Source organism: Tenrec ecaudatus, chromosome 6 (assembly GCF_050624435.1).
Source record: "Tenrec ecaudatus isolate mTenEca1 chromosome 6, mTenEca1.hap1, whole genome shotgun sequence".
Classification (NCBI taxonomy): Eukaryota; Metazoa; Chordata; class Mammalia; order Afrosoricida; family Tenrecidae; genus Tenrec; species Tenrec ecaudatus.
In genome coordinates, this window is record NC_134535.1 from 82,985,427 (window position 1) to 83,002,553 (window position 17,127).

The window sequence follows — 17,127 nt, forward strand, 5'->3', positions numbered from 1 at the left end:
GAGAAGAGGCATTTGCTTAATCATGATGGGTCTCTGGAGAGCTCTCAACCTCCCCTGTGGCCATAGCCCCAGTCCTGAGTTCAAAGCCAACAGTTAAGTGGGTACAACAGGGGTACAAGAGCAGGCCGAGAGGAGGGAGTCTAGCCATTCGAGACTAAGGTATGTCCCACGGAGGCAGAGATTTGGACTTTGCTCTCCCCTGAGATACCTGGCTGTTAAAGGATGGGGGCCTTTAATCTGCGGCCCCTGTGTAGCTGTGAGCCTCAAGCAGCTGTCATGGAGTGAATGATGTCACGGAGTCCATGCCTATCCTGGGGTGGAGGACTTACATGAGAAGGAGGTAACAGTGTCTGCTCACCTGCCCCTGCGCACCTAATCTGAGATCGTATAGAACACAGCATCTGGGGGCTCAGGGCAAATTCACTCTGTCTGAGGGCAAAACTTTCCGACATTACTAGTCCAGAGTCAGAAGTAGCACAACGGTGACGGAGTTTATGTGGAGACTCAAAAGGGAATCAGGGCTCCCACTGTAAACAGTAGCCTCCCACAACCTGGTGCTCAGAAAACAAGCTCCAATACAACTGCAGGAAGAGTGACAGAGGGGAGGCGCTCTCCCACAGCCCCGGCGACCGACCTTCCCGGCAAGAACGCACTCACAGGACAGGGCAGTGTTTGCAGCTAGAAAGCAGACTGCGGGTTCAACCACCTGGGACTATAGGGAACGACGAGGAACGGCTAAAAAGAGTACAGAGCTTTCTGGGGAATGTGGAGCTATTTCCGGGATTCATAGTGATAGTTGTACAACACTGTGAATGTGCTTCATGCTAATGACTTGTACACTTTAAAATGGTAAATTTTAGGTTACATATATTTCCCCACACTAAAACACTTCCTTCATGTTTAAAAATTAAAAAAAATTATTATTAAAAATTTTTTCCATCATGTTTTTTAAAACCAGAAATTTCTTTTCCCACAGTTATGGAGGCAAAAAGTCTGAATTCAAGGTATGGACAGAGCCAAGCACCCTTCAGAGGCTCTAGGGAAAATGTGTCCTTGTCTCTTCTAGCTTGTGGTGATTTTAGCCCAGGGAGACCTATTTGGACTCATGACCTCCAGGACTGTAAGGAGATTCCCTTGTGTCGTGTATGTGTGTGTTTCAGTGAGCATTTTATCTTAACTTTAAATAGTTTTATTGGCACTTCAACCACAAACAATTCAAGAATTCAATCATGTTAAGAATATTTGTACAATCATTTCCACAATCAATTTTAGAACATATTCATCTTCCCTGTATTCATGGTTATTAGTTTTGCGTTGTTTTATAAGGCACATAGTTGATGGTTTTTTTTTTTTAACATTTATTGGGGGCTCATACAACTCTTATCACAATCCATACATACATCAATTGTGTAAAGCACATTTGTACATTCATTGCCCTCATCATTCTCACAACATTTGCTTTCTACTTGAGCCCTTGGTATCATCTCTTCATTTTTCCCCTCCCTCATGAACCCTTGATAATTTATAAATTATTATTTTGTCATGTCTTACACTGTCCAGTGTCTCCTTTCACCCACTTTTCTGGTGTCCGTCCCGCAGGGAGGGGGTTATATGTAGATCCTTGTAATTTGGTTCCCCCTTTCTACCCCTCCTTGCTTCCATCCTCCTGGTATCAGAGTTCATCTGTCCTGGATTCCCTGTGTTTCCAGTTTCTGTCTGTACCAGTGTCCATCCTCTGGTCTAGCCAGACTTGCAAGGTAGAATTGGGATCATGATAGTGGGGGAGGTAGCATTAAAGAACTAGAGGAAAGTTGTATGTCTCTTTGTTCCTACACTGCACCCTGATTGGCTCATGTCTTCCCTGCCACCCTTCTGTAAGGGGATGTCCAGTTGCCTACAGATGGGCTTTGGGTCCCCACTCCTCACTCCCCGTCATTCACAATGATAATGATTTTTTTGTTTTTTGATGCCTGATACCTGATCCCTTCGACACCTCACGATCACACAGGTTGGTGTGCTTCTTCCATGTGGACTTTGTTGCTTCTCAGCTAGATGGCTGCTTATTTATCTTCAAGCCTTTAAGACCCCAGATGCTGTATCTTTTGATAGCCGGGCACCATCAGCTTTCTGCAACATGTTTGCTTATGCACCCACTTAGTCTTCAGCAATAGTGTTGGGAAGGTGGGCACCATGAAATGCCAGTTTAATAGAGAAAAGTGTTCTTGCATTGAGGGAGTACTTGAGTGGAGGCCCAATGTCCATTTGCTACCTTAATACTAAACCTATAAATATATGCACATAGATCTATTTCCCCATCCTCTCATAAATATATTTACATATGTACATGCCAGTATTTAGACCTCTATAAATGCCCTTTGACTCCTAGTTCTCTCCTCTATTTCCTTTGATTTTCCTCTTGTCCCACTATCATGCTCAGCCTTAATTTCAGTAATTCCTCTAGGTTACATTACTCTTGATCAAGCCCTACCAGGCTCTTACACCTTCCTTGCCACCTATTTTGGATCACTTGTTTTTCCCTTGTCCCTGGGTTTGTTAACACCACTTCTTTTCCCTCACCTTCCCCTTTCCCATGTCCCCCCAGAACCATTGGTCCCATTGCTTTCTCCTCCAGATTATTAATCCAGCCTATTTTATCTAGATAGACCTGCAAAGATAATAATATGCACAAAAACAAGACAGAGCAAAACAAAGCAACAAAAGAAAACAAACAAACAAACAAACAAAAAAAACCAATGACAAAAAAGAGAAAAGTCAAGAACAGTTCAAGGTCTGTGTGTTGACCTTTAGGAGTGTTTTCAAGTAGAGTCTGATGGGGTCCCATGCCCTGGCCCCAAAGTCTATTTTTGGTCCTCCCTCAGGACTTCCTTGCTCTGTTCCCCTTGCTGTTCTGTTGCATGCCCTTAGAGTTTTGCCTCAGTGTGCTAGGGTCAGATCAGGTGCAATTCCCACACTGTGTCCCTAGTGTTGTCTCCTGTAGGGTTATGGGTCAGTGAGGAATGTTGTGTCTCAGAGTGGGGCCAGCCATATGGTCCTCTCTGTGCATTGGCTGTTCTGAGAGGGAATATCGTCTTCAAGGCTTGGTGGGCCAGGATGTGCTCCACTCTCTCTTCATTCCCTTTCATCTGGTCCTGTGTGCTCTGATGAGGCATCTCCCTCTCCCTGAGCTATTGTTTCAGTTATGTCCTCTGAAGTAAATTCTTCTGGGGGGAGGGGTCGCTGTTCACATAGTTGGGATTGGGGCTGGCCCCTCAGACCTCTCTACTGGTTAAGCACACAGATTTTGGTGCCCGAAACAAGTGTCTGGACTTGCTTGCCATTTTTCAGTCAAAGATGGAGATCAGGTTGATTTGAGAAACTCAAAATTTATTCTGCCAGCGAGAGACAGAAGGAAAAAGTGGGGTTTGTTTCTGCGGACAAATTCCCTATACTCATAATTTAAAAGCTTAGGAGGCCAGAAGTACCAGTGGAGGAAAGCCTTCGCATTTGTGAGTTGGAGAAGAATCCCAGTCACATTCTCCTAATTAAAAGTCATCCCACACGATCCTCCCATAATAGTGCTACCTTGGCGCGGGGGGGAGGAGGTCGTCAGGGCGGCGCCGGAGCCGGAAGCGCTGTCCCCGCTGCAGTCCCAGAGTCGGAGTGGTGTGAGAAAGCCGAGGAGACCCAGGGCCCGCAGGTGGAACTGCTGGGGAGCGCCGCCGCCCAAGGACCGCTCAGTCTCCGGAACGCTTTTGTCCCATGGTGCCTGCTGTGTTTCCCGGGCCGTGAGCCCGGAAGGCTGCTGTCGGTTCACTTGCGAACTTATAAAGCATACATATTATGTATCAGCGCCAGCAACAACCCCTGCCCTATGAGCAGCTGAAGCACTTCTACCGGAAACCTGCACAGGCCGAAGACGTGGTGAGGAAGAAACCCTGGACCGCCGCGGAGATGAGCAGCAGGATGTGCCAACAAGCCTTGGCTGAACTGGAGAGCGTCTTCAGTCACCTGGAAAGCCTCTTTGCCCGGACACTAGTACCCCGAGTGCTGATCCTCCTGGGAGGCAGTGTCCTAAGCCCCTAGGAGTTCTACGAGCTCGACTTGTCCCGTCCCTGACAGCCTGGAGCAGAGCATCAACACAGCAGCTTGTCTGCGCCGCCTCTTCCGAGCCATTTTCATGGCTGATGCCTTCAGCCAGCTGCAGGCTCCTCCTCTCATGGGCGTCATCATTATGGCCATGGGGCATCGAGACTGTGAGGAGGATTGGTTCCGACCCAAGCTCAACTACCGAGTGCCCAGCCGGGGCCACAAGCTGACTGTGACCCTGTCCTGTGGCAGGCCACCCATCCCAACCACAGCTTGGGAGGATTACATCTGGTTCCAGGCCCCAGTGACACTTAAAGGCTTCCACTAGTGAGTGAAGGTGTCTCCTAATCATGAAAACACAATGGCTGGATTATCTCCCCCCTGCTGGGGCACCGGATCTTCCAACTCAGGCGAGGAGCTAGTTAGCCAGGTGGAGGAAGACCAGGTCTGGCTGCCCGCAGCCCCTCCTCAGGCTTCCGGCAGACTGATGGTCAGACCCCTTGTGAGCTGCATCCCTTTGAATCAAAGGATTGATCTTCCCTAGGGTGCCAGGCCCAGGGGTTCCGTGTGGGTTGGGGAAGCAAGTATGGCACGTGAACCCACCTGTGAAGGAGGCTCGTTTCTACTTTCTGGAAGGCCTTTTGGAATTTTTTTACCTGGGACATAATGTATGTGTGACACATGAGCTTAAATATAGAACAAATGAATTAATGCTAAAAAAAATAGTGCTACCTTAATGATATCTCTTACAAGCATTGGGCTGATTGCTACCTGACCAGCAGCTTTATTTACAGAAGCAGTCGTGGTCCTATTGTTCACCCCACTCAGGGACAGTCACTCCCCTTACCTGCCCGCAGCATTGGTGTTACTTTTCCAATGAACTCACGAACCTGTTGGGTTAAGATACTACCCACCATGTTAAGTAGGTATGTGTCGGTAGTTGGATGGGTTGGCCGAGCGGTGGGGTTTGCATGCCCAGGGACTATATAAGTTGGTGAAAGAGTACATTTTTTCTCTCTCTCTCTTCCACTTGGATCTGGTTCTTGGTGCCATGAAGGAGGTGAGCACCCCAAAACTTTTGTCTGCCTCTTAAATTATTCCCTTCCATTACACAACCATCCCTTAGGACTCATCTGGATGTGGACTGGCTTCCACACATGGCAACCTGGATCAGGGACTTAGAAGGCCTCCTTTAGGAGGATAATCTTGGTACAGATGGTTGTGTAACCTCATTGGATGGTTGGGTGAATCAGGAAAATTATTTTAAAGTGAGAGTCCAGTGAGGGATTATTAAATATTTAGATAGAATAATGGGCAAGGCAAGATTAAATTAAAAATGTACTATATTGCTCTCACCCACCTACTGAAGAACTGAACGTAGTAGTAACCAGCGAAAAGACGCAAGGTTTTCTACAAGTAGTTCAAAAGCATAATGCATTGTTCCCTGAGAAAGGAGCTGTTGAGCTAGAGAGCTGGCATAAGGTGACTGTGAACTTAAGGGGAGTGCACAGAGAGGGCAGAGCACACCCAGGGAATCCCGTGCTCTGTGCGTACAAGTTAACATGGTTTTAGATCCTCTACAGACAACAGGACAAGAAAAAGGAGCATCAGCGTCAGGACAAGTCTGAAGTGAGCTTGCATCCTCACAGAAGCAGCCAAAAGTCACCCAGAACGCATAGGACAGAGTTGAAAAGTTTGTAGACAAATCTGAAGAACTACGTCTGAAACACAAGAAAGCCTTTTGGCCAGTGCCTGTGACCCCCCTGAGGACTGTGGCACAGAGAGGACTGGGAACCCTAAGTCCACAGAGGAAGAATGACATCAGACTTAAGGGCGGGAATACTGAGCATATGAAAGTGCCCTTCCTTTCAAAGATAAAAATAGGAATTGCAGAGGAAGGAGATTTAAAGACTAGGTTAGCCTTCCCTGTCTGTTACGATGAGGTTGTTAGTTTATTGTGTCAGCCTGGCTGATAAACACATGTGGGAGAGAGAAATGGCTTGGCGAGCCTCTCCTTTCCTGTCTCTCGCTCTTTGATCATCGGACCAGTGTGCGGCTGCCTTGCTTGTTCTGTGGCTCAATTTGCAAGTTACACTACCTGTGGGACCCCTAACCTGTGGACTGTGTCACTGTAATTTGAGGTTCCTTCAAGACCTGCTTTGCCACACAATTGGAATTTCCATCTCTTGAGCTGGGGACTGACTACTGGTGACCTGATTGACTGTTGGTGACCTGTCTTGCTGTTTGCTGCCTGTGCCCGTAGAGCCTGAATTTTTCCACAGAGGAATACCTGATGGCCCTCAAGACTTGAAGGACTGCTAGTGTCTCACAATGCTGTCACGAGAGTGAGTTGCACTGAGCCATTTCTTATGTTATATATCTATCTATCTGTATAAATTATATATATATAATAGCAATCTGGTTTTGTCTCTCTAGAGAGCCCTGTCTAACACATATGAACAGGGAACCCAATTTAGAAACCCACAAGGGCTTCAGGAGCGTCATTATAGTGCCTTCCCCTGTAAGTTGTTAAGGGACTTCAAACCGGCTGTCTGAAATAATGGAGCTGACTCACCCTCCATGATTAGCATGACCCCTGGATTCCATCAGACTCCCAAGCTTTAGCAAAAGTTTGTCTTTCCAAACGGGTGCACAAGCAAATGTGGTAAAGAAAGCTGATGGTGCCCGGCTATCAAAAGATATAGCATCTGGGGTCTTAAAGGCTTGAAGATAAGCAAGCAGCCATCGAGATGAGAAGCAACAAAGCCCACATGGAAGAAGCACACCAGCCTATGTTGATATCAGAACAAAAAAATCATATCATTGTGAATGACGGGGAGTGCGGAGTGAGGACCCAAAGCCCATCTGTAGGCAATTGGACATCCCCTCATGGAAGGGTCACTGGGAGGAGACGAGTCAGTCAGGGCGCAGTGTAGCAATGATGAAACATACACTTTCTAGGTCCTAAATGCTTCCCCGCCTCCCCCCTCCCCCCAACTATCATAATCCCAATTGTACCTTACAAATCTGGCTAGACCAGAGGATGTACACTGGTACAGATAGGAACTGGAAACACAGGGAATCCAGGACCGATGAACTCTTCAGGACCAGTGGCAAGATTGGTGTTACAGGGAGGGTAGAGGGAGGGTGTGATGGAAAGGGGAAATTGATTACAACCCTCTCCCTGGGGGACATATAACCACATATAACCCTCTCCCTGGGGGACAGACAACAGAAAAGTGGGTGAAAGGAGATGTTGGACAGTGCAAGATATGACAAAACAATAATTTATAAATTATCAAGGGTTCATGAGGGAGAGGGGAGCATGGAGGGAAGGAAAAATGAGGAGCTGATGCCAGGGACTTAAGTGGAGAGCAAATGTTTCAAGAATGATGAGGGAACTGAATGTACAAATGTGCTTTACACAATTGATATATGCATGTGTGATAGGAGTTGTATGAGCCCCTAATAAAATGTTTGTTTTTTTAAAATTGTCTTTCTCCAACAGATTACTTACAGTATCTGATTCTGTGGTCTGAAGGACACACGCTAGCTGTCCTGTAGAGGGGAGCATTGCTGTAGGAGCAGGTCTGTTTGTAGGGAGGGAATTTCATTGCTTTGGAAGCACTACTGAGACGTATTGGACAGGCATTCCTGCAGATTCTTGAGGTTCCTCTGCAGGCCTGGGAAAAAGGATGTCATCAGGAGAGAAGCGGCCCAGTTCCACAGCTGTAAGGCAGCGGAATGACGAGTCCTGTATTGATTTTGTGTCCAGATTGCAGGATGCTCTGCCCCAAAACGTCAGTGACTCAGGAGCAGCGTGCAGTCTGGTGTGCACGCTCTCTTACCAATATGCACATTTAGGTAGTAAAACTGTGATGTGTCCATACAGGGGACAAAAGGGCTGTGCTCTGAGCCCCAAGGAACCTGGTAAACGCAGTTCCCATCCAGCGCATCTCACAAAGCCTGCAGAAGCAGTCAGGCCTTGGCCCAGTCCCACCAGCAGAGGGAGCTCCTCGATAGAGCAACCACCCAAAATGACTGAGCTTAAGGAGAACCAAAAATTATTAAAACTTGTGTCTGGCCAGAACCCATTAAATTAACGTCGGTGTCACATGACCCAATAAAGATAGAACAGTGGTCCCTTATTAGTGAAAAATTATGAGGAGCTGATACCAGGGGCTCAGGTGGAAAGCAAATGTTTTGAGAAAGATGATGGCAACAAAGGTACAAATATGCTTGACACAGTGGATGGATGGATGGATGGATAGATTGTGATAAGAGTTGTACGAGCCTCCAATAATATGATTTAAAAATAGTGAAAAATTTCAGGCTCTACATGATTTCGTTCGAGAGCAGCCGAGAGAAGGTCATATAGCGGAGACTCTGAGTCCCTGGAATCCCCCCATGTTTTTAATTAGGAAGAAATCAGGCAAATTTTAAATGATCATAGGTCTAAGAGCTATTAGTTCTATTATACAGCCTATGGGAAGCCTCCAGCCAGATCTTCCTTCACCTAGCATGATTCCAAAGGATCGGGATATGATTATCATAGATTGAAAAGATTTTGTTTGTACACTATTCAGTGAGATCCTGCCGATTGTGAAAGATTTGCATTCACTGTTGCCGAATCAAACCATACATTTCCTACTGAGAAACACCATCTGAAAGCTTCGGCTCTGGGTACGGTGAACAGTGCAACTATGAGTCATTTGTTTCTTTTCTTTAACCAGCCGATAATCAATTCATTAAAAGAGTTGACTCAAGTATCTGCACTGGTGACTTCAGCCTCTACTCCAGGCTCAAGACTGACGGAAGTGATCTGCCTAACGACCTCAGACCGACTGCGCAAACGAATGACGCCCTTGCGGATCCTCATCTGGAATCGATCCCAGGTCTCAGAGCCTTCCCCACAGGGAAGTTTCCTGGTCGTGATTCTCAGAGTCTTGCTAGGCATCCTAACTGGTCCCCTCACGTTCACGTTCTTCTCCTTAGCCCCTCGGATCAAGTCAGCACACACTTCCGCCAAGGATGTCACGTTGCAGCTGGTCAGAGTCATTCTAGTCCAGTGAACGGCCACCTGTGGTTCCACAGGTGTCTTTCCAGGTCCTTAAATGCATGGCGGCGGGGGCGCTTTCTGACCCACTTGTTCCTCTAAAAGAGCAACAGCGGTGAGTCTGGAATTGGAGCAGGGGCCCGCAGCGCGGAGTATGTGTCAGTTTTTCATAGGGAAAGTGTGGAAGTCGGTCCAAGAACACTTCCCTGATTCTTATGCAATTCAGCACATGGATGGTGTTTTAGTAGCTGTGGCCAACAATGAAACGCTACAACAAACTTATGTTCACGTCAGTGAGGACTAATAATTGCTCCTGATAAAATTAGCAACAGTGGTGGATCAGTCCACAGTTAGACTGTAGAAGCTTGCAATTAGAAAACATCATCTAAAGACATTAAATGATTTTCAAAATCTACTTGGAGATCTAAATTATATAAGCCCATTGTTTGGAATCCCCCCGGAAGAGCTCAAACACTTATTTAATACATTAGAAGGGGGCCCACAGCTAACTCGTCCTAGAGAGCTCACCTCTGAAGCTCGGCGTGAGTTGCAGTGTGTAGTAGAATGCTTCAGCCAGGGGAAGATTTATCGCATTGAACCAGATAAAAATATTCACCTTGCTGTTTTTCACATGCCTTTCTCCTCCACTGCCACACTAGCACAAGAGGATAAACCTCTGGAGTGGACACACCAGGGAAGTACGGGCCTTACAATTATTTGGCCTTATTGGGAACAAACAGCACAGTTGATCACCAAAGGCCAGCATCGCTTTTGACAACTGAGTGCGTCTGATCTGTCAATCATAAATCAGCCTACTCTCCAGCTCAGATAAAAACTCTTTTGGAAAACTCTCCAGATCTTCAGAGAAAGTTAGCTGAATTTTATGGGAAGTTAGATTGCCATTACCATCCAGGCGAGCTCTGGGGAGTCCTTAAATGGGCTCCTTGGATAATTAACAAGGTCTCCTCCCACAAGCCACTTGAGGGAGCCCCATGTACTTAACAGGTGGCCCCAGTAACAGCATAGCAGCCTACTGGGGTCCCTCCTCTGAATCCTTTCAAACTTGTGATACCTCTGTTCAGAAGACAAATATTCACTTTTACTCTATTATTCAAGGATGTGAAGCAGTCAATTAGTGTAATTAGGGATTCAGCATATCCATACAAGCACAAGGTTGAGACAAAGGACTAGCTCAGGCAGCAGAACACTGGTCTGATAATCAGGGAGAAAAAGGTCTGGGGCAGCCTTGGGAAGCCATTTATCTCATCCTCCTCCAATCAACGCTGAGACCTAATTAAGCTCCGCCCATGTGTTCCTATGGAAGCCTAGTTGGCATAATGAACCTGACCATCACAAAGGGTGAGGCTACTAAGCATAGCAAACATATTACTTTCAAAGATAGAAAGAGGACTCACAGAGGAAGGTGACTTGGAGACTAGATTAGCCTTCCCTGCTCATGTTATCAAGAGGGAACCTACTGAAGAGACCCACAGGGATGTCAGGAACATCATTATGGTTCCTTCCCCTTTAAGGTGTTAAAGGACAGCAAACAAGCTGACTCTCCCTGCACAATTAGCATGATTAGATCATTAGTGGAAGCTGACCCCTGGATACCTGAAGACTGGTAAGCCTTAACAAAAGCTTGTCCATCAGATTACTCACAATATTGAGTTAGGTAGGTGTCTGAATGTGCTAAAACACAAGCTTGCAGGAATGTAGCAGAGGGTGTCCCTGTAGGAGCAGATCAGTTACAAGGGCAAGGGAATGTCATTACTGGGGAAGCACAACTGCAACTTTCTGAACAGGCATTTGGGCAGATTCCTGAGGTTTACTTAGGCCTGGGAAAACAGTAACACCATCAGGAGAGAAAAGGCCCCGTTACACTGTTGTAAGGCAGCGCACAATGATGAGTCCTATGTCAGTTCTGTGTCCTGATTGCAGGATGCTGTGCACAGAAGTGTCAGTGATGCAGGCATAGAGGAAAATCTTGTGCGTATGCTTGCTTATGAACATGCAAATTTAGATCGCAAAACTGTGATGTGCCTATGTATGGAAAAGGGCATGCTTTTAGACTATGTGAAGATGTGCAGGGGAGTAGGATTTGGTACACACATGCATACCACCTAACCTCCACTATGGTCAATTGCTGGTCTGAAGGGAAACGCTTTATTTATTTATTTATTTATTTATTGCATTTAGATTTTTCTTTTTCTTTGTTTTACTTTATTTTTAATCATTTTATTGGGAGCTCTTACAGATATAACATTCCAGAGTTCAATCATATCAAGCAGTATTGTACAATTGCTACCACAATCAGTTTTAAAACATTTTCTTTTCTTTGAACTCCTTGATATCAGTTCCCCTTTGTCCCCTCCCATACCACTCCCTCTCCCTACCGAGGAAACCTTACTCTCTCTTTTTTATTTTCATAAGTTTTTTTGGTCATAGCTTACACAATACAATATACCTATTCACATATGATTCTGTTATTCAATCCCATCAAATGGAGTTATAAAATCACCAATATTAGCTCTCCCTTCTCCCCTCCCTTCCTTATCCCATACCCTATCAGCTTTCTTCACCACGTTTGCTTATGCACTCATTTGTCTTCAGCCATCCCATCATGAATGTTAGTATCATACAAAGCCACATTATTAGAACAAAAAGTTCTTGTACTGAGGTAAGATTTACATAGAGGACCAAAGTTCTTCTGCTTTCTTGTTGCATTTACATATATATATACACATATACAAACAAATACACATATATTTATATAGATACATATACATTCCTCTTTTTTCCCCTCCTACCCACTTTTATGTTTACCCATCTATCCCCTCTCAGTAATTCCTCTCAGACACAATTTGATTGATCAAACACAACCAGAAAAGCTACACCCTCCTCAACATCAATTTTAGAACACTTAACCATTGCCCTGACCGGTCATTGTTAGCTACCCGCTCATAAATCCTGTCTCCTCTCCTCCATACCCCCAAGGAATCATCAGTCCAGTCATTGTCTCTCAGATTGCTTATCCCGCATATCTTGTAGAGATAAACATAAAAAACCCAACCCTCCACTCCACCATAGAGCAGAGGCATAACTCTCTGCTAAATATAGTGAAGGGCATGTTATAAGCCATCAATCCTGTCTCCCTTTCTTTCAGGGCTACACTTTCCTAACACATACATTCTTTCATTCTTCAGCTTTCATGTCCGAAGGGCGAGCTTCGTGAAAGTCCCCAATAATATGACCATTTCTGCAGTCAGGGATGGAGCGATCTAGTGCCCTCAGCACCCCCTCGCCCAGTTAAGCCTTCAGATGTTCAGTGTGGCCCCTTGTAAATAATCCCCAGCCAAGTGTTCTGCCAGCACCCCCACCTCCGCTCCTCCCCCAGCATCCCGGGTCAGGGAATCTGCTGGGACTTTCTGGCTTCCTCTCATCACTGGTCTGTTTTGCTTCTCCCCCTGCTTTGCTCCAGTGTGTGTGGGACTGGCCGCGTTCCCCAAGTTGTATCTTCAGGGCCGTCCTCTAGGGAAAGGATGTCATGTCTGGAGCTGAGGGGGGGCTGCAGGCCTCTCTGGGCAGGAGCTGCTCACAGCAGGAGCATCCTTCTCAAGGACTGGCATGCCAGAGTGAGGTCTACTCTTGCCCTCCCTTTCCTGTGGAGATATAAACAACAGGCTCCCTTGGGTTGCTAGTGCCCTGACCCCCATTGCAGTCATTTTTTTTTTCTCCTCCCAACGCCCTGTGGGCCTAAAAGGCATATGAGGAGGGATGGGGCGCACGGAGAGGTGGCTTTTAGCACAGGCGCTTTCTGCATGTTTGTGATGATGCCTGAGTCATTGGGTTGGGTATGGCTCATGCCAGAATATCTGCTCCTCATCCTGGGGGTTGTGTGTTGGTTGCGTGCATTTTCCCTTATGCCCATCCTGCTGTTTGAACTGGTCTCAGGGGACTCATGTTGTACTTGACTTTAAGTGCTTGGCTTACTTCACTCAGAATAATATCCTCCAACTCTATCCACAAAATGAAGTGTTTCATAGTTTCATGACTATTTTCTAGGGATGCAAAGTATTCCATTGTGTGTATATACCACCATTTTTAAAATCCATTCATCTATTGATGGAAATTTAAGTTGTTTCCATTTTTTTTTTGGCGATTGTAAGTGGCGCAGCAATGAACGCTGGAGAGCAGATGTCTGCTCCTGCCTGTTTCTCATTTCTCCTGGGCATATGCCCAGGAGTGGAATTGCTGGGCCATATGAGAGTGCGATTTCCATCGGTTTTAGGGATTGCCAAATCGCTTTCCACAGTGGATGTATGCATCTACAGGACACCGGCAATGAATGAGAGCTCCTATCCTCCCTCTGACATTCATATAGTACCTTGGGCAGAATTGACATCTTTACTATATTGAGTCTTCAGATCCAAGGGCATGGATATTCTTTTTTTTTTTTTTTTAACATTTTCTTAGGGGCTCATACAACTCTTATCACAATCCACACATATACATACATCAATTGTAGAAAGCACATCCGTACATCCTTTGCCCTAATCAATTTCAAAGCATTTGCTCTCCACTTAAGCCCTTTGGATCAGGTCCTCTTATTTTTCCCCTCCCTCCTCGCTCCCCCCTCCCTCATGAGCCCTTGATAATTTATAGATTGTTATTTTGTCCTATCTTGCCTTATCCGGACTCTCCCTCCCCCTCTTCTCTGCCGTCCATCTCCCAGGGAGGAGGTCACATGTGGATCCTTGTAATGGGTTCCCCCTTTCCAACCCACTCACCCTCTACTCTCCCAGTATCGCCCCTCACACCCCTGGTCCTGAAGGTTCTTCCACCCTGGATTCCCTGTGCCTCCAGCTCCCATATGCACCAGTGTACAGCCTCTGCCCTCTCCAGTCCTGCAAGGTAGAATTCGGATCATGGTAGTTGGGGGGAGGAAGCATCCAGGATCTGGGGGAAAGCTGTGTTCTTCATCGATACTACCTCGCACCCTGACTGACCCCTCTCCTCTCCTAAACCCCTCTGTGAAGGGATCTCATGGATATTCTTCCACTTGTGAAAATTCCTTTTGCTTTCTCATAATCATGTTCTATTGTTTTCCTTGTACAGCTCCCTTTTCTTTGGTGAGGTATATCCCTAGATAGTTCCGTTTATGCTGGGCTATTGTAGAGGGTGCTACCTTCTTGATCTCTTTTTCTGGAATGCCCTCATTCGTGCATAGCAATCCAGCTGACTTCTGCTTGTAATCTTATATCCTGCCACTCTACCATATTGCTCTATTGTCTCCAGCAATTGTACTGGGGAGCTTGGGGCTCTCCATATAGAGAGCCATGCCATCTGCAAATATGATAATTTCCCTTATCCTTTTCCCAGATGTATACCTTTGATATCCTTCCATTGTCTTGTATCATTAGCTGGGGCTTCCAGGACAATGTTGAATAGAAGTGGGGATAAGGGGTATCCTTGTCGGGTCCCCTTTTTCAGTGAGATTGTTTTTCTCTTTTCTCCATTGATTGTAATGCTGGCGGTTGGTTTTACATATATAGCCTTTATTATATTGAGATAATTTCCCTCTAATCCTATCTTTTTGCATGTCTTTATTAGGAATGGGTGTTGAATGTTGTCAATACTTTTTTTTGGCCTCTAATGACATTTTAATATGATTCTTGTCCTTTTTATTGTCAATTTGATGCCTAATGGGGATGACTTTTCAGAGTTTGAACCATCCCTGCATCCCTAATATGAATCCCACTTGATCATGATGGATTATTTTTTCATTTACTTTTGTAGTATGTTGGCCAAGATTTTGTTGAGGATTTTTGTATTTATGTTCATTAAAGATATTGAAGTTCTCTATTTTTTAAATTAAATCATTTTACTGGGGGCTCTTACAGATCTCATCGCAATCCATACATTCATCCTTGTATCAAGCACATTTGTACATATATTGCCATCATCATTTTCAAAGGATTTCCTTTCTACTTGAACCATTGATTATCAGCTCCTCATATTTTCCCTTCCCCCGACCCAGCTTCCTTCATGAACCCTTGATAAATTATAAATTATTATTTTAATATTTTACATTGTCCACTGTCTCTTTTGACCCACTTTTCTATTGATGGTTCCCCTGGGAGGGGGTTATATGTTGATCTGTTGTTGATTCCTCCTCACCCCCCTCCCCCCACATTCCCTTTACCCTCCTGATATCCCTATTCTCATTATTGGTCTTGAGTGGTTTACCTGTCCTGGATTCACTGTGTTGCAGGCTCTTATCTGTAGCAGTGTACATGTTCTGATCTAGTCAGATTTGTAAAGTAGAATTGAGGCCATGATAGTGGGGGTGGGAGGACACATTAAAGAACTAGAGGAAAATTGTATGTTTCATTGGTGTTATACTGCACCCTGACTGGCTGTCTCTTCCTTGTGACCCTTCTGTAAGGGGATGTCCAATTGTCTAGAGATGGGCTTTGGGTCTCCACTCTGCAACCCACCCCCCACCCTGCCCTGCCCATTCACATTGGCATGATTTTGTTCTGGGTCTTAGATGCGTGATAGCTGACCATTTCAACAGTTGGTGATCACACAGGTTGATGTGCTTCTTCCATGTGGGCTTTGTTGTTTCTCAGCTAGATAGCCGTTTGTTTATCTTCAAGTCGTTAATACCCCAGATACTATATCTTTTGGTAGCCGGGCACCATCACCTTTCTTCACCACATTTGCTTAAGTATCCATTTTGTCTTCAGAGATTGTGTTGGGAGGGTGAGCATCACAGAATGGCTGGATTATTAGAACAAAGTGTTCTTGCATTGAGGAGTACCTGAGTTGAGGCCCAATGTCCATCTGCTACTTTAATGCCTAACATATAAATATAAGTACATAGATCTATTTCCCTATCATTATATATAAATATATTTACATATGTACATGCCTGTATTTAGACCTCTATAAATGCCCTTTGCCTCCAAATTCTTTCCTCTATTTCCTTTCACTTTCCTCTTGTCCCAACATCATGCTCAGCCTTCATTTGGGTTTCAGTAATTTCTCACTCTTACATTGCCCTTGATTAAGCCCCACTAGGCATCCTACGCTCTTCTCTCCATCAATTTTAGTTTATTTGTTGTTCCCTTGTTCCTAGGTTTGCTGACTCCCCCTTTCCTTTATCCCCACTCTCCTTCTCTCTTGTCCCCACCCCCTGGAACCCTGGGTCCCATTGTTTTCTTCTCTGAATTGTTTATCCTGCCTATCCTATCTAGATAGACATGCAGTGAAAAAAAATAAGGCAAAGCCAAACTAAACAACAAAGGAAGACAAAATCAAAACAACAACAACAACAACAACAAGAAAACCAATGAAAAAAAAGGAAAATCCTATAAATAGTTTCAAGTCTGTTTTTTGACCTTTAGGAGTGTTTCCAGTTGAGTCTGATGGGGTGCCACATTTTGTTCCCAAAGTCTATTTTTGGTATTTCACGGGACTTCATTGTTTTGCTCCCCTTGCTGCTCTGTTGCATGCCCTTAGTGTTTTGCCCCAGTATGATGGGTCCGATTGGGCACCATTCCCTCACTGAGCCTCCAGTGTTGTCCCCCATAGCACTATGGTTCAATGAGGGATGTTGTATCTTGTGGTTGGGCTGGCCCTATGGTCCTCTCTATGCATTGGCTGCTCTGACCAGGAATATCGTCCTTGGGGCTTGGTGGGCCAGGATGTGTTCCTCTTACTCTCCTTCCTCCTTCGTTTGCTCTTGTATGCTCTGATCAGATCTGCCCCGCTGCCCAACCTGTGCTGTCCTCTGAAGAGCATTCTTCTGAGGGGGGGAGGGGGTGGTCCACATAGCTGGGATTGGGGAAGGCCTGGCAGTCCTCTCCATTGGTTCCCTGCTACATGCTAGCATTGGGTTTGGCCCCTGCCATAGTTGCTGGACTTCACCCCAGGCATGTATGTATATAGTAGCTTTCCCCCTATGACCCGTTTTGTTT

At 45.5% G+C, this 17,127-nt stretch overlaps 1 pseudogene; it reads left to right on the top strand.

Moving 5' to 3' along the window:
• Positions 1-222: 222 nt before the first annotated feature.
• LOC142451503 (MAD2L1-binding protein pseudogene) lies at positions 223-4,438 on the top strand (annotated as a pseudogene).
• The last annotated feature ends 12,689 nt before the right edge of the window (positions 4,439-17,127 follow it).